The 27,130-nt window shown below is 40.2% G+C and overlaps 1 protein-coding gene and 2 pseudogenes across 3 annotated transcripts in view; all 3 read right to left on the reverse strand.

Annotated features, from left to right (window-relative positions):
- ELOVL6 (ELOVL fatty acid elongase 6) overlaps positions 1–27,130 on the reverse strand; it is a 134,596-nt gene that overhangs the window by 75,034 nt on the left and 32,432 nt on the right. Inside the window, exon 2 of one of the 3 annotated variants that reach the window (XM_060012890.1) lies at positions 864–954. The exons of the other annotated variants lie outside the window; for them this stretch is intronic. The gene's annotated coding sequence lies outside the window, so the exon portion shown is untranslated. The remainder of the gene's footprint in view (positions 1–863; positions 955–27,130) is intronic. 3 annotated transcript variants of the gene reach the window in all.
- Positions 863–8,547, reverse strand: LOC132425658 (large ribosomal subunit protein eL34-like; annotated as a pseudogene).
- On the reverse strand, positions 863–21,793 carry LOC132426112 (small ribosomal subunit protein eS26 pseudogene; annotated as a pseudogene).

Below are 27,130 nucleotides of genomic sequence, written 5' to 3' on the forward strand. Positions count from 1 at the left end.
GCATAAAAGTATCTAGACTATGGTAAAGAAAGTTTATTAATTTGCATAAGCAAACAACATTTTATTTAGGGGGTAATTATAATTGTAAATCTGAGTTCCTAAGAAATCCCCAAACTTCTCAGTTTCTGATCTTTTGTGAATTAAGTTAGTCTGTAGACAAAGATTATGAGGTACCATGGTTGAATCTTAAATTAAGACAGATCTAAAGTAGCTTGACACTAGAGATGAATTTATTTAGTCTTTCTCATAAAGAAGATGTGTAGTGTTCTTTCGGGATTTCCTCCTGCAAACCCAAACCTGAATATACAAAATCAAAAGCTGGTTCTTCAAAAATTGACAGGATTATTCCCAACTAGAGACAGAATTTGATTTTCTACAAGCACATTAATTCTGCTTCACTGGCAAACTGGTTTTAGGTCCAAGTGGCAAGAAAAGGGATAATAATTCCTGACAAGGACAAGGAAATACGTTTTCCGTTTTTTTCCTGAGTCAGCAGGGGGATGTAGGACACAAGTGGCTTTTTAATGTGTAGTTCTCTAAATATACATATAAGAAGCAAAGCCCAATGGTACTGCGGAAATCAAAACTTTAGAAAAAGAGGCAAATAAAATGAATAAAATATGACTTTAAAACTAAAAAAGGAACTAAGCGAATTTCTTTTAAAACACACTGTAGCAACTATTTCCATTAAAAAAAAAAAAATTAGGCCTTTTATTCCAGAGCTTAAGTGAGTTGCAGTCAGGTTTTAAATTTTCGACCAAGTAATAACGCTATATACACTATAACCTAATCCCAATTTTAGGAAGTTATCATAACACTCCAAATATAAGGTATAGCCGTTTCTTTAAAGGCCAAAAACTTACTTTTTAAAACACTCTGTATTTCCCTAGTTCATCCTTTCTAATGTCGCAAAAGATATCTTCACATCCTTACAGAACTCAGATCTCTCTCTGCCTGTGAAATGAAAGGCCAAAACTATATTAATATATATAAAGAAAGGGGTGGATAAAAGTTAATTTTCTTTATTTACTTTTTATTAAAAAGTTACATTGAGATGGTTGATTTACAGGTAAGTTTTATTTTCCACTTGTGTCTATGCAACACATATTTTAAAAGAGGATATATATTTATTACTTTTTTAATTAAAAAATAAAAATATAAGTTTTAATTTGAGTGAGAAAAGAGAGCTAGAGATTGGGAGTGAGAATTAGAGATTGAGAAAAACCTGCTAAAATGAAAGTCATAAACAAAAAATGTCAGAGCCTAGTCTGAGTTGGGAGGGAGCAGGGCAGACTCAAAAAAGGGAGGGAGGCGGTGTTTCTTACGGCGGCAGATTCCCGCCTCCCTAATCTTCTGAATCTAGAAGAGTCCTGTGGTCTGAATGTCTGTGTTCCCTTTACAATTCATGTTGAAATCCTAACCTCCATTGTGGTATGATAGGAGGTGGGGTCTGCGGGAGGTGATTAGGTCATGAGGGCAGAGATCTCCTGAATGGAATTAGTGCCCTTATAAAAGAAAGCTCCGTGGGAGGTTAAAGAGAGAACACGACCTTCTAGGGAGCAGGCCCTTTCCCGACACTGAATCTGCTGGTGTCTTGATCTTGGACTTTCCAGACTCCAGAATTGTGAGAAAACGTTGTTACTTAAGCGACTCAGTCTGTGGTATTTTGTTATAGCAGCCTGAACAGACTAAGAACAAAAAGCAACCCTAAAAGTCTGCACTTCACTACGACTCTTACAAGACTTTTAGACTTGAGCTCTATCTACGTCAAGATCATCATGATTACTGAGCTCCCTGTCTTCAGCCACCACCATCCCTCAAGGGTTCTTTGATTCCCTGCCTCAAAGATAACATAACTGTAAGGCACATCAAAATCAATTATATCCTACAATCAAATAAAAAACTTCTGGCTAATATCATATTTACAAAAAAAATATCAGTGCATTACAACTAGCAAAGACTTTGACAAGAGAGGAAAACTGAAAGAAAGGAAGAGTGGCAGCAACCTCTTGTACTCTGCGTTAAGAACAGAGACAGGACATTGCACTGTAGCTGCTCTAGGACTCTGAGGATGAGAAGGTAAGCCTACATCTCACTAAGATTCTCATTTATGTGAGCATTTAACAAACACATTAATCTAAAATTCTTTGCCCTTTAACCAGAAAACTGAAACCTAGGAACTTTTCTTCATAAGTAATAAGCTACTTCAGTTGAAAGATATACTTTTTCAGGAATTGCTTGGAGGATGATGGTTTAGTCTAATAACAGAGATCAAAGATATTTATTTACCTCCTAATTAATAAAAATTTACAAAGCCTTTTGGCTTACGGTGCCAAATTTTGCTGAATTTGTACTGCTAAGAGTTTATCTGGGCTAAGAGTAAGGAGAGTTCTGATTCATTTTTTCATATTGCAACTCAATAAATATTTATTAAGCACTGACAATGTGCAAGGCATTGAGGAGAGTTAACAAAATAGACACTCCCTGGTTCCTTGGAGACTTTAAAGTCTTTGGGGGGTAATAGACAAGTGTATGGGAACGTGGGGGAATAAGATCATAAGGAAACACTCCAATAATACTACAGATGCACCCTCCCCCAGATTTAGACAAGATGAGTAAGTGGGAATAACATGGGCAGAGACCAAAGCAAGAGAGAGAGCGAGCACATTCAAATAACTATAAGGAATTTAGTGTGTTTGACCTTCAGATCCCAAGAGTAGGTTTTGAGAGTTTTGAGCTGATGGTCCAAGATAGCTGGAAGCAAGATTATGAGGGCTCCTATAGACTATGTTAAGACATTTCTTTTTAATCCTAAGAGCAATAGGAAGCCACTGAAGCATTTAAATGAATGAAGTCAACATGCTTTTGCTTATGATATATAGAGGTTGCTCACTGATAAGATCAAAGCAGGAGCTTGAGTGAGTAGCACAGGTTTTAGATAAGGGCAGGGCCTGGAGCTGAAGACAAGGCAGGCGTGTGCAATGTGGATACAGGAAGTCCCCGGTCTGAACGTTCTTAGGTGGGGAGTTATTTCATAGGAACTGATCACATGGTCTAATGTTCAATATATGGGTGTATGAGGTTAGTCAGGTGATTTCTGCAAATTACTTTCACTCTACCCATCTGAGAGTATAGGGAATGCAGCAAAGTGTAATATTTCCTCATGGTTTTGGTGCTTATCATGATCTTAGCTATAAAATTATGCTCCCTCCTGTGTCAACCAGCGGCATGTAATAATGTCAGTTTCAGGACTAAGAAAACATTCACCCATTTTCCCAACCAACAGGGCAGAACTTGTAAAGTTCTAAGTTCCCGTGGAACACACTTATGAAGATCCAGTAAGTATGTGAGTGATTACCAAGATTTTACGTTATGAATTTTATATTCATGCCTCAAAGGTAAAATAAACCTTTTTAACGTACAGGTTTATCTTGCTCTATACAACAGATTTACTCCCAGAAAATTGTGTATAAATTGTTTTAAACTAAAGTGTATTTTGAGAAAGTTTGGGGAGCGTCCCTACTGAAGAGAAATTTCATGATTACTTGTAAAGATCGAATCTTGTTATTGTATTGTATATATTTTCTCAGGTGAGGCACATCTAGACTGGATTGCTTTCACTTCTCGCCACATGAGAGGAAGGTACCCAGAGTCATCGCCTGGAAAGTCCCTGAGTCTCTCAAGAGATGGATCAACACCAGGGCAAACATTATAGTAAGCGATGTGCTCCACAGATGTCCTTCGGTTGGAACCCTAGTTTCAATGGATTGGATCCTTAGGGAAGCTGTCTGAGGATGGCGGTATGGCTGAACTGCCAATCACAATGCCCTTCTCCCTGGCTCCCTTCCAGCAATTGGTCTAGGGGTAGTCATGTGATAGAGTTCTGGCAATGATGCATAAGCTGAAGTGGCCAGATGGGACTTCTGGGGAAGCTTGCTTGATTTAGCTGACACACCCTTTGGAGTTTTGCTCCTTTGCACATCTCTTTCCTGCCTTGTCACAGACTGGATGCCTGGTGGCAGCCATCTTATAGCCACGAGAGAGAAAGCCAGAGGCACAGAAAGATGAAATGAGCTTGGTTTCCAGATGGCATCCCTGGGCTGCTTCATCAACTCTAGATTGCATGCTCCGGACTTCTGTTGAATGAAACAAGGAAATCTCCATACTTAATTAAGGTTCTATTTGTTAATTTTTCTGTTAGTTCGCAACATACTCTTAATGAATATTCTGAATTTCGATTCAAACTTTTCTGAATACAACGTACGAAGTTCTTTGCTACTGAAATATATGGCATGCTGCAGCGATTTAATAATGTGGGTGGCAACAAGCAAGCCATTACCTCTAAAATGTAAATGTTTATATAGTGACATGTGTAGAGGCTCCTTCTATAAAAGATGCTAGGCTACCTGATCTATTGTGTTGTTACCAAAAAACAGCAGGAAGACAGGAAAACAAAACCCCAGAACTCTCTACATCCTGCCTAGGCATTTTGGCCACAATTACTCTCACTTAGTTGAGCTTGATTGGTCAAGTATTAAAAATGACTGAGCCCCGAGCGCTAAAGCAGGAGCAACACACTGGTCCAAGGGAATAACTGTCCAGAAAAACAAAAGGATAAAATGCTTTGTGGACAATTTTGGGCAAATTAAAGTTACACAATAATAAGCACTGCACAAACCGGACAAAAGCACTGGCCACCAGGGACTGGACAGTTCTCTTTAAGCAAACATGTGGGCTAAAGTTCACAACAGCTATCCTTATTCAAAGGTGGAACCTGTCTGGCAGGCTCCAGGATTTTCAGGCTAGTTTATATGCACACGAATATAAATCCTTGCAGGATATCAAAGAGAGCAAAGTTACATTTGTGCACGAGTGTGTACTTATATTGGCACTTAAATGCATATAAACATCGGTAAGTACATATTTCTATTCAAGGGGATAGTTGGTGAGTTTAAAGATCACTAGAGACTTCTCACTCCCACTCATATATAGAAGTTCCGGCTGCACTGTTTTTTACTGTCTTCGTATATAAATAATCTTCTATAGTTGAGGAAGACTCCTGAGCAATAATTGTATATTATGTGTAGGGGCTACACCTTGGACATTGAACTGAAAATGATGAAACGCATCAAATATCTGCCACAGTGATTTTCAAATTCCTGTAAGCCATCTGGAGCTACGCCCAGTGATTTGAATTTGCACAGAGAAAAACTGAGTTCCAGAGACGTGAGGCCAAGTGCTCACCGAAAGAACAAGAAGAGGCATCAGGGCTGCTTAAATCTAGTTGTGTGGATTATTTAATTTGAACTGTTCAAATTGTTTATTAAAGTGTTTAGAATTGGCCACAGGACTTCCAAATCCCCAGTTCATTTTACGACATAGAGGCAAACTTTTCTCTAGGAAATTAAATGGTCGTCTATAAACAGGAGGAGTATTGATAGCAAGTATCAGCAACAAATCCAAGTTATGCAGTGTATGTGAATTCAAAAATAAGCTCAAAGGCTCCAGCTGATTTGTTTACTTAAATATATTGGTTGAATACGTATACTCATAAAAATTACCTGGGGAGTCTGTTTAAAAACACCCAGAAATTCTGATTTTCTAGGTTCTATGGGGGAGGGGAGGGCCTAAGAACATGAGTGTTGACAATGGCTAAATGATTCTGACACAGGAAGGCCTGCGGGTCCCACTTTGAAAAACACTGGTCTATGCTGTTCTAGGTGCCAGAGACACATATCTCAGACTGCTCAGTCTAGTGAGAGAGACAAGGAAACAATTTTACAATGCCTTCCAAACATTCAGAGGGATGTGAAGAGGACAGAAGAAGGCATAAAAAAGGAGGGCAGAAGTGAAACTAAACTCTCTTGCAGAACGAGCCAGTTTTCAAAGAGCAGAACAGCTAAAGAACAGGAGAAAAAGTGCTCGGGCAGGAAGCACGGCGGGGACAAGCATTCAGTGGGGCATGTTGGAAACTGAACAAGGAGTTTGGACCGACCAGGGCACCAGAGGAGTAGGGAATGAGGTTGGAGGATTAGGAGGTAGTATCCTGAATGACTTTTCTACCTACATGCGACTAGTTTGAACTTTTGATTCTGAAGGCACAGGGGGCCACTGAGGGTTGAAGCAGGAGGGGCAGAGTTAGATAAGATTTTTAGAAAGCCCACCCAGCCATGGTCACATGGAGGACACCTGGGGGAATGTAAGCTGATGGGCAGAGATGCCAGGTAACTGCAATTCTCGTCATGAGGAGAAGCCAGGACTGGTGAAGATGGATAGGCGAACGCTATTTGGAAGATGGTAGCCCATCAGAGTAATCATTCCCTACGTGAATTGAAATGAATTCAGCAGAGAAGGTAGAACAGACAGGTCTTAGCAACTAATTTAATGTGGGGAGAAAGGCAAAAGGGAGAGTAGGTGGTGGTTCTAAGGTTTCTGGTTTGTCTGACCCGGTAGCTGGTGTTAGCTTTGTGGGTGGGGAGTAAAGAAGTGGTATTCTAGTATTTAGTTAATAGTTAATGAGAATGTGTGACTTACTGGTAGAGATTGAAAGAGACACATAGGGGCTTCCCTGGTGGTGCAGTCGTTGAGAATCCATCTGTCAGTGCAGGGGACACGGGTTCGAGCCCTGGTCCGGGAAGATCCCACATGCCACGGAGCAACTGAGCCTGTGCACCACAACTACTGAGCCTGAGCTCTGGAGCCCGTGAGCCACAACTACTGAGCCCACGAGCCACAACTACTGAAGCCTGTGTGCCTAGAGCCCGTGCTCTGCAACAAGAGAAGCCACCACAATGAGAGGCCCGTGCACCACAACGAAGAATAGCCCCCGCAACTAGAGAAAGCCCGCGTGCAGCAACAAAGGCGCAGCAACAAAGACCCAACACAGCCAACAATAAATAAATAAATAAATTTTTTAAAAAAGAGAAAGAAAGAGACACATAGGGCATGGGACTTAGAAACGTTGGGCTGGGAAGTCATCCACATTTGCATGGTGATGGCTGAAGTCAGGAACCTGGATGAGGTCATCCAGGGGGAATATTCTGAGGATCAGAGTAGAACCTAACTGGGAGGGAGGTATCACCACTTAAGGGGGAGGTGAAAAACAAGCAGGAAAGAATAAGAAGAGACAACCAAAAGGTAAGAGGAAAACCAAGGAGTGTCATGGAAAAAAGGTCAAAGCAAAGAGAGGGTCAAGTGTCACCAGGCAATCAAGTCAGATAAGTGCTGATAAAGAGTGTTCCATTGTGACCTGAAGTGGCCTTTGGGCTGCCTCCCCTGTACATGGTTCATTCATTTCTTCAAATATTTACTGAGGTCCCCTGGGTGCCAGGTGCTGTACAGATAAACCTCAAACCTCAAGGACAGCCTCATCCTACTTTGAAAGCAGAGCAAAGGCATGTCCATTTCCTTACAAATGTTACACTCTTTCAGATGTGAACAGGAATTGAATTTGTATGCAAAGCACTGGGTGATATCGCACTTGGGCAAACAGCAAGGAAAGGAGGTGGGGTGAGATGCTTTAGGAAGATGGGGCTTAGAGAATCACAGGAGTCTGAGATGAAAGCGGGGACGGGAAGAAAAGGTGTGGCAGCATCACCTCCTCATCCTCTGACCTGTTATTTTGTTTAACCATTGACTTAGCTCCAACGTCTGCCTGGGGAGCAAAGTCCTATGCTGAAGAGAAGCAGTTATTTCCCAATATACTCTTGGTATTGAAAGAAGAAAATTAAGATAAGAAAGAGTTAAACTCACCAAATTAAATTGTTTCTGGGCTCTGACTACACTTTTGAAACCTCCTCTTATAGTTATTTAGCATAGTTACTTTCTTTTTTTTAAAAATAGAACAAGTCTTTTAGGGTTTTTTTTTTATTACTCATAAAAGCTTTTTTTTTTTTTTTTAAGCTTTCTGACTCTGCGCTTGTACCTTTCACACTTTGACCAGGATTTTCATTAAGGAAAGTGAGCTTGATCCTGTCACAGACCCATTTAGCACACATGGACCCACCACAGGCCCTGCTGACATGTTTTTTCACTTTAGGTAACCTCCTAAGAACTTTAGGTCTCACAGCATGAACTTCTCAGCACATATCACATACAGATTTTGGTGCTTTTCCCAACCTTCTTGGTATAAAAGCAAGTAGTTCTACTACCAGGGGTTCAAGACAGCCTATTTTTGTTAGAGGCTGTATTGCATGATAGCCTACGATGGTGTGTCAAACTCAGGACCACGTTGAACGCCTCCAAACAGCATTCCTGGAACGGCTTCCATTTCTTAGAATTACTCCGAAAACTTAACGTCTAAACCTCCAAAACAAGTTATTAGGAAGCCTGTTTTTATACTTTTAGAAACTTAGAACTGATACTATCCATACTTTAGCAGAGTAAAGCCTATGATTATTTCAGTTATCCATTCACTTGTTCAAGAAATACTGAGTTCTTGCTAAAGATTCTAAGTGTCAAAAAAGATGAAGGCCTTGAGCTCATGAAGCCTACATTCCAGAGGCAGACAGAAGCTAACTGGAGGCTCTATAGCGTATCTACAGTCATAGCGATATGTTTTCAGGTGCAAAATTAAAGCACAGCAAGGGGGCCAGGAGTGACAGGACTCCATCAGCTATGGTGGGCAGGGAAGGCCTCTTATAGATTGCATAGAAATATATGAAAATAAAATATTTGAAACAATTAGAATATATTTGACTGCACAATTGGTATCTGCTTCTGATCCCCACAATATATTCCTTCCTTCATACTCCATCGCTGAGATCTACCAATTGCAAAACCCCATTTTAAGCACAGTGGGGAATAGAAGCATTACACCCCTTCCTGCCCTCAGAGTCTACTAACTAGTAGTGACTATCACACATGAAAGAACACGGTCAGTCATAATCAAGTCATAAAAAGAACTGTGCTAAGAATTGTGCCGATGGAGGGATTACAAGGCTGTAAGAGAACATGGCTTCTGGTAGGACTTAACACCACGGCAGGATAGGGAACAGGGGAGCCTAGGAATGTGACATTCCAGAATGAAGGAACAGTGTGAAACATGGGCTAGGGTTTATCCGGAGAGTGAGGATTATTCCAGTTTGGTAAATGTGTTCGACATGTGAAAGTGATGATGAAACCAAGCAGGACCCCATGGGGCCCTCCTGGGGCACAAAAGCCTTTCCAGGTCCCCCATTTCTTATTTGCAGGATAAAGGCTTCAGCCTCCTAGGCCTTCCCTAAGTTCCAAAGGGCAGAGCAAATGGCTACCGGTCAGGGAAATACGGAATGCAGAAAAAAGGAGGAACAATGAAGAAACTACAGTGTAACAATTAAAGCAGGATACTGGTTCTACCTCAAGGGATATACGTAACAATATCTTTGAGTTCTTCTGCAGGAACGAAGGCCTCACCTCAGGTGGAAGACAGTAACTTCAGGCCGAGCATAAGACGCCTAGACCACCCCCATTACCTCGCCATCAGCCAATTATTAGAAAGTCACATACCCTGCATCCCACCCCTCAAATTTTGCCTGTAAAAACTCTTCTCCCCAAAACATCAGGGAATTCAGAATTTTGAGCACAAGCCACCTGTTCTCCTTGCTTGGCCCTGCAACAAACCTTTCTCTTTTCCAAACTGCAACGTTTGGGTTCGTTTGGCCTTACCATGCATCGGGCACACAACCCTGCGTTCGGTAACAGTGATGTGGGAAATAAGGCAGTAGAGGAAGTTTGGGGACAGAACTGAGCAGGGCCTTGAATTCCAGGCTAAACATGTAAGGTCTTCCCTTTTTTTTTTGTACTCATGCATAGACCAGGAAAATAGAACCCAGGACACTCCTTTATTATGTGGATATACAACTGGGTGAAAATGAGATAATCACCTTAAGGTTATCAAGGAAGTCACTGAAAATAATCTGAGGATGCCAAACAAATGAGATGTTTGAACTTGACCAGAGTCCAGGTTACTTAGGACTCTTCAGGCACTGTGCTAAAAACTTGACGCAGATCTCTCCTTCAATATTCACACCAGATACACTAGGTGTGTGCACCACCCCTACCGACAGGTGAGGAAGCTCAGCCAGGTGAAACAACTAACTTGCCCAAGGTTGCATGACTAGTAAGCAGTGGTGTTCTGGGATCAAACTGGCCTCACTCCAAAGCCAAGGTCAACATCATGGAGGCCAAAAATTGTAACCGAATTAGCAAATCTGAGGAGTCGGAAACACATGTAATGAACCTCAGTATAAGCACAGTTTAGGGTAGCAGGGTAGTAGCCCAGGGAATAAGGGAAGGCACTAAAAATTAAAAAGTTAAAAATGGATAAACTCAGCAGCAGATAAAGGCTTTATTGGAAAAGAAGCCAACCAGTAGAGGGACCGCAGCAGAGCACTCTCTTCTCTTCCTGCCCCTTCCCTTCCTCTCCCTCCTCTTCTTGTAATTCACCTCAGTCAAGGTCACCTGGAAGAACCCTAAAGTAATCCTCCTATCCTCAGCACAGGTCTGATCCCCACCAGGCACCAGAGACAATTTAATCTTTCGAGAAGATCCTCAAAGATGAGCAAAAGGTCAACATATTAGATCTGTTTAGAATTATCAAAGGAACCAGGAAGAGAGAAAGCTGACCATAATTTGGAGTGAGGTTTTCAAAGAATTAACCTCTACCTTCATTAATACCACAGGAAGAACTTCAATTAGATGTAACTCAGTAAGCCTAGTTGAAAAATGAATTTTTCTTCTAAACTTGGATATGGGGCTAGGATATTAATCAATATATATTGATTAATGACAATACGTATGATTAAATCTGGGTTCATATGAAAGATATTTATAGTGGGTTTTTTTTGTTTAAAGTATAATTTCCACGTTATTGTCTTTCCAGGGAACAGTATTTTAGTCTTTAAGGACTTAGCTCCTTACATGGGCTTTGGTGGAGGTCGTGGGGCAGCACCGGCAGGTCTAAATCGGGGTGGAGGTGTTCGGTCCTTCGGGGCTTCCCGAGAACGATTCCTGGCTACCTTGCTGTGAATGGCACAACTGACGCAATAATGCAGTTTCACATACAGCTTGGGAAGCACATAGGCGTCGAAAACACTCGCTTCGGAAATGTCCCTGACGGCCGCGGCCTCTAGGATGTTACGAATGACGGACTTCTTAATGGTCTTATCCTTGGGCACGCATCGGGCACAGTTAGTACAGCGAACAGGCTGCACGTGGCCGCGGCCCTTTTTGACACGACCATTATTCCTTCTTTTCTCGGTCATCTTGGAAGCGAGGCGAAAGAGGCTATAGTGGGTTTCTTAAAGCAGTGATCACGGAGACTGCACGTTCACAGACTGAGATGTACCCATTCAGAAAATTTAGCTCAACATATTGTCTCATAGGATTCTAGATATTTGAAATTCCAAGTGTTATTTTGGTCTCAATTTTCTATATAAGTATCTCAAATTCCCATTTCACTTTTTGACAGGTCACGAATGCCCTCAGATGTTTCCTCTGGAGCTAGGAATCCTGCATTAGGAATAGATACATAGCTATAATACCTTGAGTTTCATATATAAGTTCAATCGATTGTAAAGTTAAAGGCTGTGCTGATAGCTCTGGGTAGAATTCCCACAACAATAGGTTTGTCTTTAATAAAATGTTTGCTTTATACTGAGTGCCTTATTGAAGACATTAGGAATGTGCAAGTGAAATAGGAGGAAGGAAGCCGGGCACAACCTTTAAAAGAACGACATAGCCACTGAGGATACGACATAAACTGGTTAGAACCGATTATGTCCAAGATTCAACTTCCAGTAGACCTTGAACCTCACTATACACTCATAATACATTAGCATGCTAAAGGACACACCCACAGGCACCATGACAGCTCCAAGTTTGACCATAAAATGTCAAAAAGTGGGCAGTGGCCCAATTCCTGGAAATCTCCACCTCTTCCCTAAAATGGTTGGAATAATCCTCCCATTCATTAGCCATCAAATTAACCAGCCCATAGTTCGAGGCCTCTCACCTTCTGAGATGGCCCACACTCTGTCTGTGAAATGTGTTTCTCCCAGGGCCATTCTGGAATGTGTATCTCTCTAAATAAACACTTCTTACCTATCACTCTGTCTCTCACTGAGTTCTTTCCACAAGGAGACATAAAGAACCTAAGCTTCATTAAGTCTTGAGATCAGGTGTGTGATCTCAATGAAAAGACGGTGGGTTCAAGGCCCAATCTGAGTTATGTGGCTTCATAAGCAGTAATAAGGAAAGTTTGTCCTGCCATAAACAAAGCTAGGACTGATTACGTATGCCACTGACTGACAGATACACTCACTTAAATTAAGAGCAATCATTACTTCCTCAAACTGAATGAAAGACTGGAGATGCAGTCTTACGCATCAGTTTGCAGCTTTGCACGCGGGATCTTAGTTCCCCGACCTTGGACACCAGGGAGACCAGGGATCAAACCTGTGACCCTTGCAGTGGAAGCACAGGGTATTAAACACTGGACCACGAGGGAGGTCCTGTGAATATTTCCTTATTTACCCAGAGTAACTAATTCTGCAGGATCTGCCAGCTACCTCTAATTACACCAGCTTCACCCAATAACCACACCAAACTCTACTCTCTGAATAGCATTCTTTTATCCTCTGACTAGCTGACTAAAGGTAAACTGTACTTTTCTGAGTTTCTTATCACCTTTGTGTTTCAGTTTCTCAAATGTTAGTTCATTTGTAAAACTGCCGTTTGAGGCTAAATTAACAAAATTAGCAGCTAAATAACGACCACACCCTGCCTACCTATACCCTAATAGAGAGCACAGAGATAAGCTGGGAGGGGATGGTAAAGAAAAGTTGGGAAGGGAGAAGAAACAGAGGTCTGAGAAGAACACCTTATCAGAGAAACATCCAGTCTTCCGGGATTGTCATTTAAAGAGCTGTGGAACTCACATAAATGCAGAATTACACCCTTTCTTCCTTCTTGGCTGGAAGGCCAAGGGCACCGCGGTAAAAAGCACACAGGTTGAAGTTTGGCAGGGAAAATAGTACCTTTGGAAATTTTATGGTCTGGCTTTAAATATAGGTCAAGAAATATAATAAAACTAATTTCTTTTTTTTTCCTTAGAAGACTGGAAATCAAGAGAACTTTGGGGTTAATATAAGTAAATTTTAGTTCCTTCCAGCACTAGAATTCAGTGATTCCTTGACTCTGAGCCTGGATTAAATCTACCTTGGCCGAGTATAAACCTGGTTTACTGGCTGGTTGCTTTTACTGATTTTGCACTTTACAGCCACTTCCTCTTAAGAAGTTCACCATCGTGACTAATTTCTTTGGGGGGAAGTTGGAAAGCAGAGGGCCAAGTCAATCCGAAATGGAGCAAACAAACTCACCTTCTACTACCTGGTGAGGAGGACACTTCCACTATTGTTACTGAACCAAACTCGGGTCCACTTGCTTGTCTGCAGTAGAAACAATGTACTGGCCCTGGGTTGTCGTGAAGGAAAGTGCAGCGTTTACTGTACGGTGCCAGACGAGGAGTCCAGGGAAGCCAGCGCTCGAAAAACCTGAGCTCCCCGTGGGTTTCAGCAAAGCACTTTTAAAGGCAAGGTGAGGGAGGAGGGTCCCAGGTTAAGCGATCAGCTGCTCTTGCAGTTCTCTGATTGGTTGCTGGTGAGGTAACAGGGCGGTGTCACAAGGGTTAACAACATCAATCCTTAGGCGCCAGTAGGTTTAGGGGCTACGTGCTCACGGTCATCAAGTAGTTAATTCCTTTCACTTGGTGGTGGTTTTAGCGTCTGTAAAACAACTCAGGAAGTGTGTATCAGATACTATTATCTAGGTACTTCAGAGAGGAGCCGAAGCAGAGGGTATGGGGCAGGATCTGTCCCAGGAAGGCCCCATAGGGTCCTGCTCGGTTATGCTATGAAGCATTAGCCTCTTCCAAGGTTTTAGAAGATATTTTGACGTTACTGGAGATCTTCTTATATCCATGTCAGTTAAGCGTATGACTCTAGTAAGTCTATCTAAATTTAAAAGGCAAAAGCTGATAGTCACTATGAATAGATTTCTCTTATTTATTAATAGGATCTATTTTTAACCATATAATAATAATAATAGTAATGACACCATAAATTTATTTGGCACTTTGCAATTCACAAAACACTTTAACTAACATGACATAGATTCCTGGGCAACCCACTCTGAGACAATAACAAATTTGTGGAAACAACTGTTGGCAATGGGCTCACAGATGCCTGGAATTCCCAGGCAGCCAGCTGCATGTGTTCCCCATTTCATTAATTTCAAAATAACAAGACCATGCAGATTCATTTATATATTATGGCAGGTTTTAACTGTATGTCACGTATCATCTACTTTGTTCCTATGAGACAAAACGATTGCCTTTTACAGGTAAGAAAATGGAGGCTCTTCAAGGCTCTTAAGAAAAGAAGTTACTAATAAATGACTAAAAAATAGCAGACCTATGATTAGAGCGAGTCCAATTCTTTCCTCCATCCCACAGCTTCTGCCAAGTCATTATAGAAATGCACGGAGAGATTCTTATCCCTTGTTGCTTGGGTTTCTCAAGAGTGGTAACCCATTTTAGTAACACAGCATGCTCTGTAATTTACTACTGACAAAGCCACTACCAGAAATTTACTAGTAACTTTCAACTTGGTAAAACATGACTAATAAAAAGCAATCAAAGAGCAGCCTTCTCTTTCTTTACAGCCATATGGTTGCAAAGCAAGCTAGTTACATGTTTGTGGATTTGTGTCAATGATATATACAGCTCATTAATTCCACAAATACTTATTGGACACCTATTATCTACCAGCCCCTATGTGAAGTGCTGGGTGCACAGTACTGAAAAAGATGGGCACCACCACGAGCCTCACAGAGTTTGTTCTGTTGAATTGGGGAGAGACGGATGCTAATCCACAGATAAACAAAAATAACCCACTATGGTGTGAATTGAAAGAAAACAACAGAATACTGGGAGAGACAATGTTTGGGGGCGGGAAGCTCTTCTAGATGGAGAATGAGAATATCTCAGTAGAGCTGGTACATCAGTTGGGATCATAAAAATGAGGAAGAGCTGGCCTTTGAGAAGAATGGAAGGACGTTCCAGGGAGAAGGAAATGCATACTGGAAAGTCTGAAAACTGGAGTTTAGCTCGTGTAAGCGGCTGAGAAACGGTCATTGCGTGGGTAGGACCAGGCAGGGGGGGGAAGGTTTGAGATAAGGAGGGAGTCCTACACTACTCTTCAGTCCTTTACACTGCCTCGAGGCACCTGATCCCAACCATCTGTCTTCAATCAACTACACTTAAACAGCTGCCTTGTAATCCAGAAACTATCACAGATTAAGCAGATAAAGCTAAAAACAGAATAATATCAATAGATTATCTAAACCAAGGATGCAAGTTTCCATCTTTTTAATGAAGGTTTGCATCAAGTTAAATCATTAATTATAGATACTGATATAGATACATATCTCTAGTATTCTAGAAAAAAGCATTATCTCTCAAGGTGAGAGGGTAGGGAAACCTTAACTTGTAAATTTTAAGGGAAAAAAGTGAGATTATGGGACTTCTTTTTGTGTGGGTTTTTTTTTTTTTTTTTGCGTTACGCGGGCCTCTCACTGTTGTGGCCTCTCCCGTTGTGGCGCACAGGCTCCGGACGCGCAGGCTCAGCGGCCATGGCTCACAGGCCCAGCTGCTCCGCGGCATGTGGGATCTTCACGGACCGGGGCACGAACCCGTGTACCCTGCATCGGCAGGCGGACGCTCAACCACTGCGCCACCAGGGAGGCACAGTGTGTATTTTTTAAATTAAGAAAATAAACAACAAAATGAAAAAACCTTTTTGTTTTTATGAAAGCCTGGTTTCAAGAATTTCAGCTCGTTAAATTTAGGAAGCTTAAAAAAAAAAATCAAATTCAAGACTGTTCTCTGGACCTGAGCCTAATGCATTTTCATTTGAATGAGAACTGAATATACATTTTTATTCCCTTGGGGCTCTGGGCTGTCAATATTTTACTTTTCAGAGATGGGCAGACACCTATAGATAATCATGGTGACCTTGGGTAACATTTTCCCTTATTTAAATCTGTCTTCTTTCCAAAGTATTTTTTGCCTGTTAAACATGATTTTTGGGGGGGTGGGGGGCGGGACGGTGTGGCTCACAGATACGTTTTTAGAAAACAACGATGCACATAAAATTTTTCCTTTTGCACTGATGCATCTGGACCTTTTATATGTCTACTCTTTTGTCTCTTTTTGGAAGTGATTTGGAAGCAAAGAAGAGAATGGCTATACAGTTGACCCAACTCTTTCTATTAACGGAGTGTTTTAACTTAGGATTTTTAAGTGGAAATGAACTTTGTTTGTTTAAGATTTTTTTCAGCTTCTTTAAGTCTGGCCCCCTTCCCTAGTCACCTTCGGCTAAACCTGTCATTCGGCAGGTAACAGTCTCTAACATAACTGCAACAATCTCTACTGTGGCTGAATTTTCATAGCAAAGAATCTCAGGAGTTACCAATTGGTTACAAACTGTTCTGTCATACCTAAGTGTTTGATAGGGCTTTGTCCTGTCCCTTCCCTTCTGTGACAGAATACCTTACATAACCGGCCCTGTCATGTTAAGCACCCTTGGGGGTTGGTTCAGGATGTTTCCGACACCCCCATTTGCTTGGTATCCCTATACTCCTAGCATGTGGTAATTATCCGTGACTCCCCTAGTCCCTGGCGGCCATAGATGGAGCTGACTCACTCGCTCTTTCACTCAGTGAGTGCTTTCCCCACGTCCTTAATTCCCCATGCCACTTTGGGGATAGGGCTAGCATGTTTCTATAAGCCCTAAACTTGATTTTGCATTTCACAGAAAGGTGGAGAAGTTGGGTTTCCCCCGCCCCGCCCCCTTTTCCTTTCCACAGGAAGATAAAGCCAGAGGAAGCCTGTACTGTACTTTCTGCAGTTACAATGATCAGCTGCTTCCCATTCCCTACTTCTAAGTTTTTGTGCACTCAAGTATCAACTCCCAACCAATCTCCACCACTTACTCTGCTAAAGAGAACAAATGTTGACTCTGAGGGTCTAGTTCTTTTTAAGTTTTTTTCGATCATCTTTTGCCTTCAATTCTGAGCACCTTTTACTTGCAACCAAGAGACAATATTTTTGTGTGTGTGAATTCTTAAGGTTATCAACAGATACTCAAAGTCTTAGCAATGTCTGAATGATACCGAGCATGCTCATATTGCCCAAGTACCTTCAGTGACTACTTGTTAATTGCAACCAAGGGTAATATTTGAATATCTTAAAGTCTTCAAGAAGTACCTAAGGTTTAAAAAACCACGAATAATACTGTGCACAAAGATCACCTCTTGGACGACCAAAAAAATACCACAGTAAACTCTTCCAGAGTGACTTGTTTTTCTCATGTTTCTTAGGTAACCTCTTTTATTATGAGCTTAACAACTAGCAGGTAAAGGGACATTTAACAAAAACTTATAGAGAGTGTATAACAGCAATATCCTGCTCTTGGCCCCAAGAAGAAGGCAAAGCCTTAGGCTCTCTTTCTGCAAGTGGTTTTCAACCAGTTGAAGAGCTTACAATTTAGACTGAACAAAATATTGACTTAAATAAGTTCTGTTATCCCAAAATTTACAGACTGTTAAGATGTTTGCTTTTTTTACAGCTCATCACCGCTCTTGAAATTTCTCATTCGCTCATTCTCATACCTCTTGGTTCTGAAAAAACTCAGTCCATGGGAACTGATTCACCATGAGGCATGAATGAATGACCGACAGTTCTCATTTTTAATTCTTACTTCAAAAACCATTTTTTTAAATAATTTTGTTTTATTTGGCTGCACCGCGGGGCACGCGGGATCTTTTAGTTCCCTGACCAGGGATTGAACCTGTGTACCTTGTGTTGGGAGTGCGGAGTCTTAACCACTGGACCGCCAGGGAATTCCCTCATTTTTAATTCTTGAAAGCTGCATGGTTCTAAGCCCTGGGGGCCTATTAGAATCACCTAGAGAGCTTTAAAAAACACAGTATTTGAGAACCGCCTCCTAGAGAACCTGATTTGTCTGGCGTAAGGGACATCGGTATTTTGAAAAAGCTGCCCAGGTAACTCTGATATTCAGCCCCAGCACATATGAAGGATACTCACAAGGCACCTGAAGAATACAACAGAAACAGCGTGTCCCTGGGACCACCTACTCAGAAGAGAGTCTATCAGATGATCAGAAGGAGGGCGGTGGAGGGAGTGGAAGATCCGAAGAAGCTACAGATGACTGATAAGGACCCACGTGGAGGGGACTGGCCCTTACCTGGAGAACCACTCCGATCCTTACAGAAGTATTTGAATTCTACTAGTATAGTATTAACTCAGGTTTTATTGGTCTAAAAGAACCTTGTGATGCTTTGGAATTTCAGGCAAAAATCTTTACAAATATGAGAGATTCAGCTGGTGTGGGAGACTACACATTGAAACAGAATGACTAGCATATATTTAGATAGCATAGTCCGGCTGTAGTAGTTACACTTCCCAGCATTTCCATAAGCTGGCCTTGCGCTGTCTGATCGTCTTCCTTTTGTCCACTTCTGAACTAGCAACATGCCCGCAAATTGGCCCACATTTTTTACAGGGGTTCAACTACCAGCAACAGTGGCAACGCTGGGAAAGTGCCCTGTAAGCCACGATTGTCACCCGCCCGTGTCTGTCCACTTATTACTGGTGGTACTATGGTCTCTTTCCAGCTTTTGTCAAATGCCAATGCCCTTTGTGTTCCATAGTCCAGTGGAGTTGGCAGACAACCAAAATGGAAACTTGATAAGATTAGAGAAGCACTTTCCTCTCTCCTCATCGGTGGGATGCCTCTTTGGTCATACAGATATCACAAAATGACTGATTCTGGAACGAGTATCTCTTCTCTCTAATAGAAATAGAAATAATTTCTCAGGTTCAAAAGGATACTTCCTGCTTGAATTCTATAAAGAGGTATTATCATTCCCATACTGACAGCTTTATTTTAAAAAACTTTTAAATCACAAAATAAGTTATCATATCCCCGGAATTACTATTTCTGCTATGGCAAGTCGGGAATGCACTTCTCAGTGGGTTGTGACATAGTATTACAGAGCTGGCTATGCTCACTTACCTGGGAAGTATTTCATCCCCAGAGAAAGGGTAAGTTGTTGTATGCAAATAGTTTAGACTGTTAGTTTAACTACTTCCTGCAAATTTCTTGCATGCTTGTATTTTTTTTTAAAAAAACTTATCACTGAGTGAAATGTGCTCCCACCTTATCATACTGATGTTATCATATCAGTTTACAGATGAGGAAATGGGCTTGGAGCTCAGAAGACCAAAGTAAATTGTAGCAGATGGTGCTGGAACTTGTCACATGCTTCACTGTTGAGTTACCCTCTTCTTACTATTTCCCAGGCCTGTGTTTAACAGCATTGGAACTAGACTTCAAAAATCAAAATGCTTCTGATGCCCACGTGTATGTTTTAAGAGTATTAACTGCATTCCTTATTTTATACTCCTGGTAAAAATGTCTGTGTTTTTTCTTTTTAACAAAGTCCTCTGTCACGCACACTGTGAGAATACAGCAGTCTCCCCTTATCTGCAGTTTCACATTACACGGTTTCAGTTAACTGTGGTCAAAATATGGTTTTTCACAAAAATATTATGTAGAAAATTCCAGAACTAGACAATTCAGAAGTTTTAGGTTGTGTGCACCATTCTGGTTCATGTGACGGCATTTCAGTGCCATCCTGGTCCACCCTGCTCTGAATCCCCAGCATCCACTTGATTCGCCCCTGACATCCAACATCAAGGTCATGGCTCCAGGGTCCAGGGTCACCCGGGGCAGACACTCCTCCTCCTGACCTACTGACAGAAGGTCAACACTGTAGTAGCCCAGGGCTACCTCACAATGCCTATATCATTCACTTCACCCCATCTCATCAAGCAGGTATTTTATCGTCTCACATCACCACAAGGGTGAGCACGGTACATTAAGATGTTTGTGAGAGAGAGACCACATTCACATAACTTCTGTTACAGTATATTGTTATAACTGTTCTATTTTATTATTAGTCTTTCTTGTAACTCTCTTAGTGTGCCTAATGTAGAAATTAAACTCTATCATAGGTATGTGTGTATAAGAAAAAACATAGTATATATAGGGTTTGGTACTTTGTGCATTTTCAGGCATCTGCTTGGAGTCTTGGAACCTCTCCCCTGCAGATGAGGTGGGACCACTGTAATTTTCCCACAAATGTGGCAGCCGTGATTGACATTCCATTTCCCTCGAGAACTGGAACTTGAAAATGCATAAGACACATGAGTGGGTGGTCTGATGTCTGACTGCTGGCCCGTCTCCAGCTGCAGAAACGTCATTCATTTCTGGGACCTTTGCAGTCCAAGAACTTCATCCTGGACATCCTGCCTTCACTAACTGTTAGTAATGTCTTGGGTTATAGGAATCTGCCTGACCTGTTAAACAGGATTTAACAGGGTTAATCTTGCTCCCATTCTAACTAGAATTTATGAACATTGCTTACATTCCCATCTATGCCTGTCTAAACTGTGGAATTACTGTCATTTGATGTAATCAGTCTACTCATTTGGTCTGCCTAAGGAATTTTTGGACATATAGTTAAATGAGTTAATAACCAGGGAGTTCAAATCTCCAACAATAAGAATGAACACTTGCTCTCTTTATAATCAAACTGGTCCTTCCTCCTTCACGTAGATCAGCATTTTTCTCACTCATAATGAACAGGTAAAAGACATAATTACTGACTTCTAGTTAATTCCTTTGCTATTTTTGTTTGAAGATTTTTTTTTTTGATGTGGACCATTTTTAAAGTCTTTATTGAATTTATTACAATGTTGCTTCTGTTTTATGTTTGGTTTTTTGGCCACAAGGCATGTGGGATCTTAGCTCCCCGAGTAGGGATCAAACCTGCACCCGCTACACTGGAAGGCAAAGTCTTAACCACCGGACCGCCAGGGAAGTCCCTAATTCCTTTACATATCACTTGACTGGGAGCTTTTTGGTTGTGTAGCCACTTTTTCCGGTTATCACCAATACTACAGCATACGAATTCTTCAATATAACTCATCTTTAAATTGCGGTTTTATCTTTTGAAAAGGTTATTAATTATACCAATGCTAAATCTTCTAAAAAATATTATCAATATTATGACTTGCTGATTCTCCTTCATACACATTCCCCTCCTCCTACACAGAATGGCTTATCCCTTTGTCAAGTTCCTAGACCCTTAAATCTACCAGTTAAAAGCTAATTAATAACCTATCTCTGTACTATGTACCTAGCAAGTCAATAGTTATTTTAGGCTGGACCATAGTATTGTGTGAGGAATATCAAACTCCTAATCCCAGGATCTGATGAGGATACATCATTAAAAAACAAAACTAACAACCTCATTTGACATTGCTAGACATGGCATATCTCATCAATGTCAGCTCAAATAAATAGAAGTGAGATTTACATGCAAACTAGACTCCAGTGCTGTTTTTCATTTATCTTTACAGTAAAATATTTTCTATAAATAGAATACATTATGCAGTATATTATATTAATTACTAATTACTTCATTAGTTCAATTATTCTTTAATGGCAGTCCTGAATCTGTGGATAAGGTCAAAAAATTTAACGCTCTGATTTCATATTTTGCATTTATCGAGTAAATTCAAACCAAGTTCAGAAGAAAGGGGCTAGGTTGTCTAGAAATAACCCATCCCAAGAAATCTCAGCCATTTCGTACGCTGACTAAGAGCTTTGCTACTCAAAGGGCAGTGACAACCAGCATCCCCAGCGCCATCTAAGATTAAGAATCTACATTTCTACAGACTGGCTTCCTGAAAAAGGTTCACTTTGATCAGGGTTCCTGAGGCGATTTGGATGCACGTTAAAGTTGGAACAACACTGTATTAGAAAATTTAGTTTTCCACCAAGAAAACAACAACAGGAACATAAGGTAAATGACTGTCATAGCACAGGAAGAGTGGTCTTGAAATAAATTTGTCAAGAGACTGACATAGCAACTTCAAAGCAAAAAAATACTTTTTCTGTCCTATAGGGGCATTCTCCATGATCTGCTGGATACTAATACACAGCATGTCAGTTTCTATTACAGGTGAAATAACCCACAAAACGAGGTAGTTCCCTGCATTTTGATTCCAGCCCAATCCATAATCCCTATGGATTATTTACAAGAAGTGGAGAGCCACAGGGAGTAGTTATGGATATTTCAGATACTGGAAAGGCAATCTTCCACCGTAAATCAATAAACTTGGCACGGTGCTTACAGCATATACCTACAATATTTTACTGGCTTTAAAATCATACATACTTAGTCCATTTCCAATTTTTTGATGATGAACATGAACATTTTATATTAATACCCTTTTTTCCCCAAGAGAACGGTATTAACCATCAGTGGGGTGATGAGCCCCTTAGGGTACAGATGACTTAAGAGGTCCTTCCTCAGGAGTCAGCTGTGGCACTGCTCTCTCCAACCTTCCACCGTTCCTAATCTGCAGAAAGGATCTTAATGACATATAATGAGCCAGGATGGATGCAGTTAGTGTCACCCCACTTGGTTGTTGCCCAGGAGTGACCATCGCCAACAAAAACACAATTTGCAGCTAAGTCTTTAAACAGATTCTCCTTGCTTTGAAGAACTGAACTAATTCCAAATGGAACAACTGCAATCACTACAAAGAGGACGTCTGCCAAGAAATACATCGGTAAAAGATGGAAATTCCAGCACTTCAAAAGAGCTAATTTTAGAAGCCAGAACCCATCAATTGTTGAAACCTTTCTTATCTTGTCATCAGGCAGCCGCCTCTCTCCTTTTGGTCTAACTTGCTCTGTCACTTTCAACACAAGCTCCCAGGAGTGTGTTAAAATCCTCATCCTAGAAGGCTGGGGTTCATGCCAGCTGCAGGAGGAATTTGGTTGCGTTGTGGCGGGGAGGGTGTCAAGGTGGAGGGGAAAGATGTGATTGGGCAGCAGACCAGGCAGACAGAAGAACAGGAAAGGGACAGAAGAAAGCTGTGCAGGGTGGTTCCAACTAGGCTCCAGTGCTGTTTTCCATTTATCTTTACAACACATTTTTTCTATAAATATATATTACATTATCCTATTCTATATTATATTATTTATACACAAGATATAATACAAGTCTCCCAATTACTTCATTAGTTCAATTATTCTTTAATGGTACTCCTGAATCTGTGGATAAGGTCAAAAAATGTCACGCTCTGATTTCATGTTTTGTATTTATAGAGTAAATGCAAACCAGGTTCAGAAGGAAAGAGTTCTGTTTAGACCTAGGTAGAGAAATAATCCATCCCCCCACATAAAGAGGGAACAAAGAGGGAAAACAAAACCGATCAAGAAAGGATCGTTTCCCAGCTACTCATTACCTACGCCCACTCTGCAAGGTGAGAAACTCAAATGGACAGGATATCCAGGTAGAGGGAATCCTGGCCGGCAGCCACCTACTCAGACACTCATGAGAAAGACGTCACCAAGACCATTCCCAAGCTGAGCAGTTTACCATAGTAAAGGCTTCTGATTTGGTTCTAGAAAAGAGGTGAAACAGTCTATCCACGTCTGTGATCACAAATCAGGACAAAGATGAGATAGAAAAAGACAACTACTAGAAACAGAAAAAGATTCTGGAATAAAACAGATATGGGTTTGAGTTCTATCTGGAGCACCTTCTGCTATTTCCCTGTTAAAGTATCTTCCTAAGACTAGACATTTACCTGCCTGCATAGAAAAATTTCCACTTAGAAAAGACCTGTTATAAGCAGAAAAAACATGTTATAAGCATCCCCAAATTGATAAATGAATGTGTTCCCTATAGATTTTAGAGAGTTTAATACCTTCCTAATCATATTCTTAGTTGAATTCTTACTTTTTTCTTTAAACCAAGCACATAATGAAGCGAGTGAACAATTGTGTAGTTAAAAAGTAAAAATCTGAGTGGAAACTGTTTCTTCTTTTCTGCATTATATTCCATACACTTCCAAAATAACCCTGAATATGCATGCATTCAAATTCATACAACATTCTCATTGCCTGAATTGCCAAACTTAAACATAGAGGCAGCAAAAATTAAACTCATAAATTTTGTGTTCTTTGCTTATATAGATTGATCTAGATTTCTTTTTGATGATTCTCCATAAATATCCAAACATACTGGCAATTTCCATATTAATGTATGTCACTATATTGTCTGGCAAAAGGAAATCTCTTACTCGTCACCCGTCAATAGCCAATTTCTAAAACTGATGATTTCTGAACAATAAGGAAAGTTAAGCAAGTATTTTCAAAAGTCCTCCAATTTGTATTTTAAAAAGCTAAAAAATGTTTAAAAAATTTAAAAAGCAGAATGCTTAAAACATTCTTGACATGATTTAAATGATTTTAGATACTAATTCACTGTATGATCCTTCCATTCCTATACTTTAATCTTATTATTTGGTAATAATATATATTGATAATTTAAAAATAAATCTTTAAAATAAAACTAAAATTCTTAGCTGAATTTCTGTACCTCTTATAAGTTCCACATGAAAGAGATTTTGAGGCCTTCTAATACTATTATTATAGTAATGAGTCACCAATGAGACCAGTATTTGGGTGTGAATGATAAGACAGGTGCTTGGGTGTGTCAGAAGATTTATATGTAATTATTTACCAAAAGGTTTTACTAATTAGAGCAATAATGAGATTTGAAATGCTTTCCCGTCCCTAAGAGCCAGTGCTCTTGGGCCATAAAGAAGTCTAGAAGGCAATCTAGTGTCATAATTAAGAGGAGAGACTTTGGAATGAGAGATCCTGGACTTAATACTTGCTTCTGCCACTTAGCAGCTGTACAGTTTTTGGCAAATTACTCAATCTCTTAGTTTCTCAGTTTCCTCATCAGTAAAAAGGAAATAATGAGCCCTTAGCTGCCTAGGAGTATTGTGAAGATTAACTTAATGGCTTGTGCTGGATGCATTTAGTAATCAGCAAATAAATATTGATCTTATTAGAGAAGTTGTAGCAGTCAGCAATAAGAAGTCATTACCTGAAAATATGAACATCTCTAAATTCTAAACTGTATAGAAATCCTAGGGGTAAAAGGGAGGTTCATCTAATAACTGATTACAGTAAAATGAATATTCACATGAGAAGTATTCGATTCTGAATAGTGCACTCTTATTGATTTGGTTCTTGGCACTCCAACACCCCCCAAAAAATATTTTTACAGCTTCATACTCTTTGGATTGTTATAATAAGAAACAGTTGTCCTTAGAGACTACCGAAAGGTCACATCTTACATCATCCCATTCCCGGTTATGGACCTTTCTCTTTGCAGATCTTTAACTGAAGATACCATCAAAGAGGAAACTGCTGAGAAAAAAACTCATCTGTCACAATGGAATCTCATCAGTTATTTCCCTGGCATTATTTTACAGCTGCTATTGTCTCATTATTATGGTTATAAAACCTTTACCTGCCTAAAGCTTTCCTCTCTACCACCTGGTTCAGGATCTCCCTTGTCTAGAAAAGAGCAGGATTCTCTCCAGCACAGAAAAATAATTAATTCAGTGAAAATACAGATAGTGCCACGTTTGGCCTTTCTTCCAGGCAGTGAGTGATTCCTGACACCAGCTTCTCAAATTTTGAATGTGTTTGAACCTATGAAACATCTGGAGATCTTGTTAAAATGCAGGTTTTGATTCAGTGGGTCTGGGGTGGGGCCTGAGATGCTGCATTTCTAGCAAGCTCCCCAGGGATGCAGCTGGTCCACACACAGAGCAAACTTAGAATTAGTGATGATTATGACAACTAGGTCACTATAGTGTGTGTGTGTGTGTGTGTGTGTGTTAGATGGCTAAAAATATTTCAGAAATTTTTAGATGAAGGAGGGGGAAGCACTCACTGCACTGTCCTAGAAACCTTATTTCAAAATGAACACTTGGTTCTTCCAAAATTTGCTTTTTCAAATTGGCAAAGACAGTTTTTTATCTCTTAAAACAGGCTCTCAAACCTATGTGACCCCTCCATAAATAAAGACACTGGCCTGTGATAGAGCAGGGAGGACACAGTAGTTGATGAATAACTTCTCTGATACACCCTTGGTCACTTTTTTATGTCATGAGCTTGTGTCTTTTAGGCGGCCAGGGCACACTGACAGATACAAAGAAAATTACAAATGGAATCTATGTTAGGAAAATTTCCTGGTGTCATGCATAAGACTTTTCATATTTAATAATAATAATAGTAAACTATAATTATGGTACATTTGTGGAAATGATACCATTCTGTACAAAGTAGATGGCTGGTGTCACTTCTGAGACCTTATTTAAGACCTTACTTAATCTCTTACACAAAATATTTACCTTTGAAACAGAATGACAGCATTTACCACCTACCTATCTCTCTTGAACGCTTTAAACCTTAAGAGAGAGTGGGATAATTTAATAGATAGTTATTAGACAGTGGGATGAAGTTTAACTGATGATGGAACTCAATTGTTGATGTAAAATCCAGAAGAATGGTTGGGTGAATGGTTCCATACAAAGGAAATAAAGTGTAATAAATGCTTCTTTAGGATTTATAAGCTGTTGACACATTTTATCCTCCATGTAAATCTCTTTCTTAAAAGAAGACAGTTTTCTTTTTGATGTTTTGGAAATTAAACTTTTAAATCTTATGCTTTCATGTAAAAAAGGAAGTGAAAAGTATTACAAACTTGAAAAATTTAAGGATGATTTTACAGATTTAAACAAAACTAACAGATCTTTGTTTAAAATGGGATCCACCGAACTTTCCAGGGCCATTCCTGAAATAACTCTAGAGATGGAATAATGGGCTGTTTCTTACTTTGTAGTTTCTTAATGCAAAGTAAGCAGCTTTACAGGGCTTAGCTGTCTCCACTGACCTAACAGCATTCTTTACTTCATTTGCAATGAAACAGAAATAGTTTTTTCTCCAACCATGATTTAATACCAAGGCACAGTCTTTTGTCTATTAAAAATACTGATTCCTCTTTTATTTAGAAAAGTTAAGAAATGTAAAAAGTCCCAGGCGTTGTGTCATCAATATTGATT

Source organism: Delphinus delphis, chromosome 5 (genome assembly GCF_949987515.2).
Source record: "Delphinus delphis chromosome 5, mDelDel1.2, whole genome shotgun sequence".
NCBI lineage: Eukaryota > Metazoa > Chordata > Mammalia > Artiodactyla > Delphinidae > Delphinus > Delphinus delphis.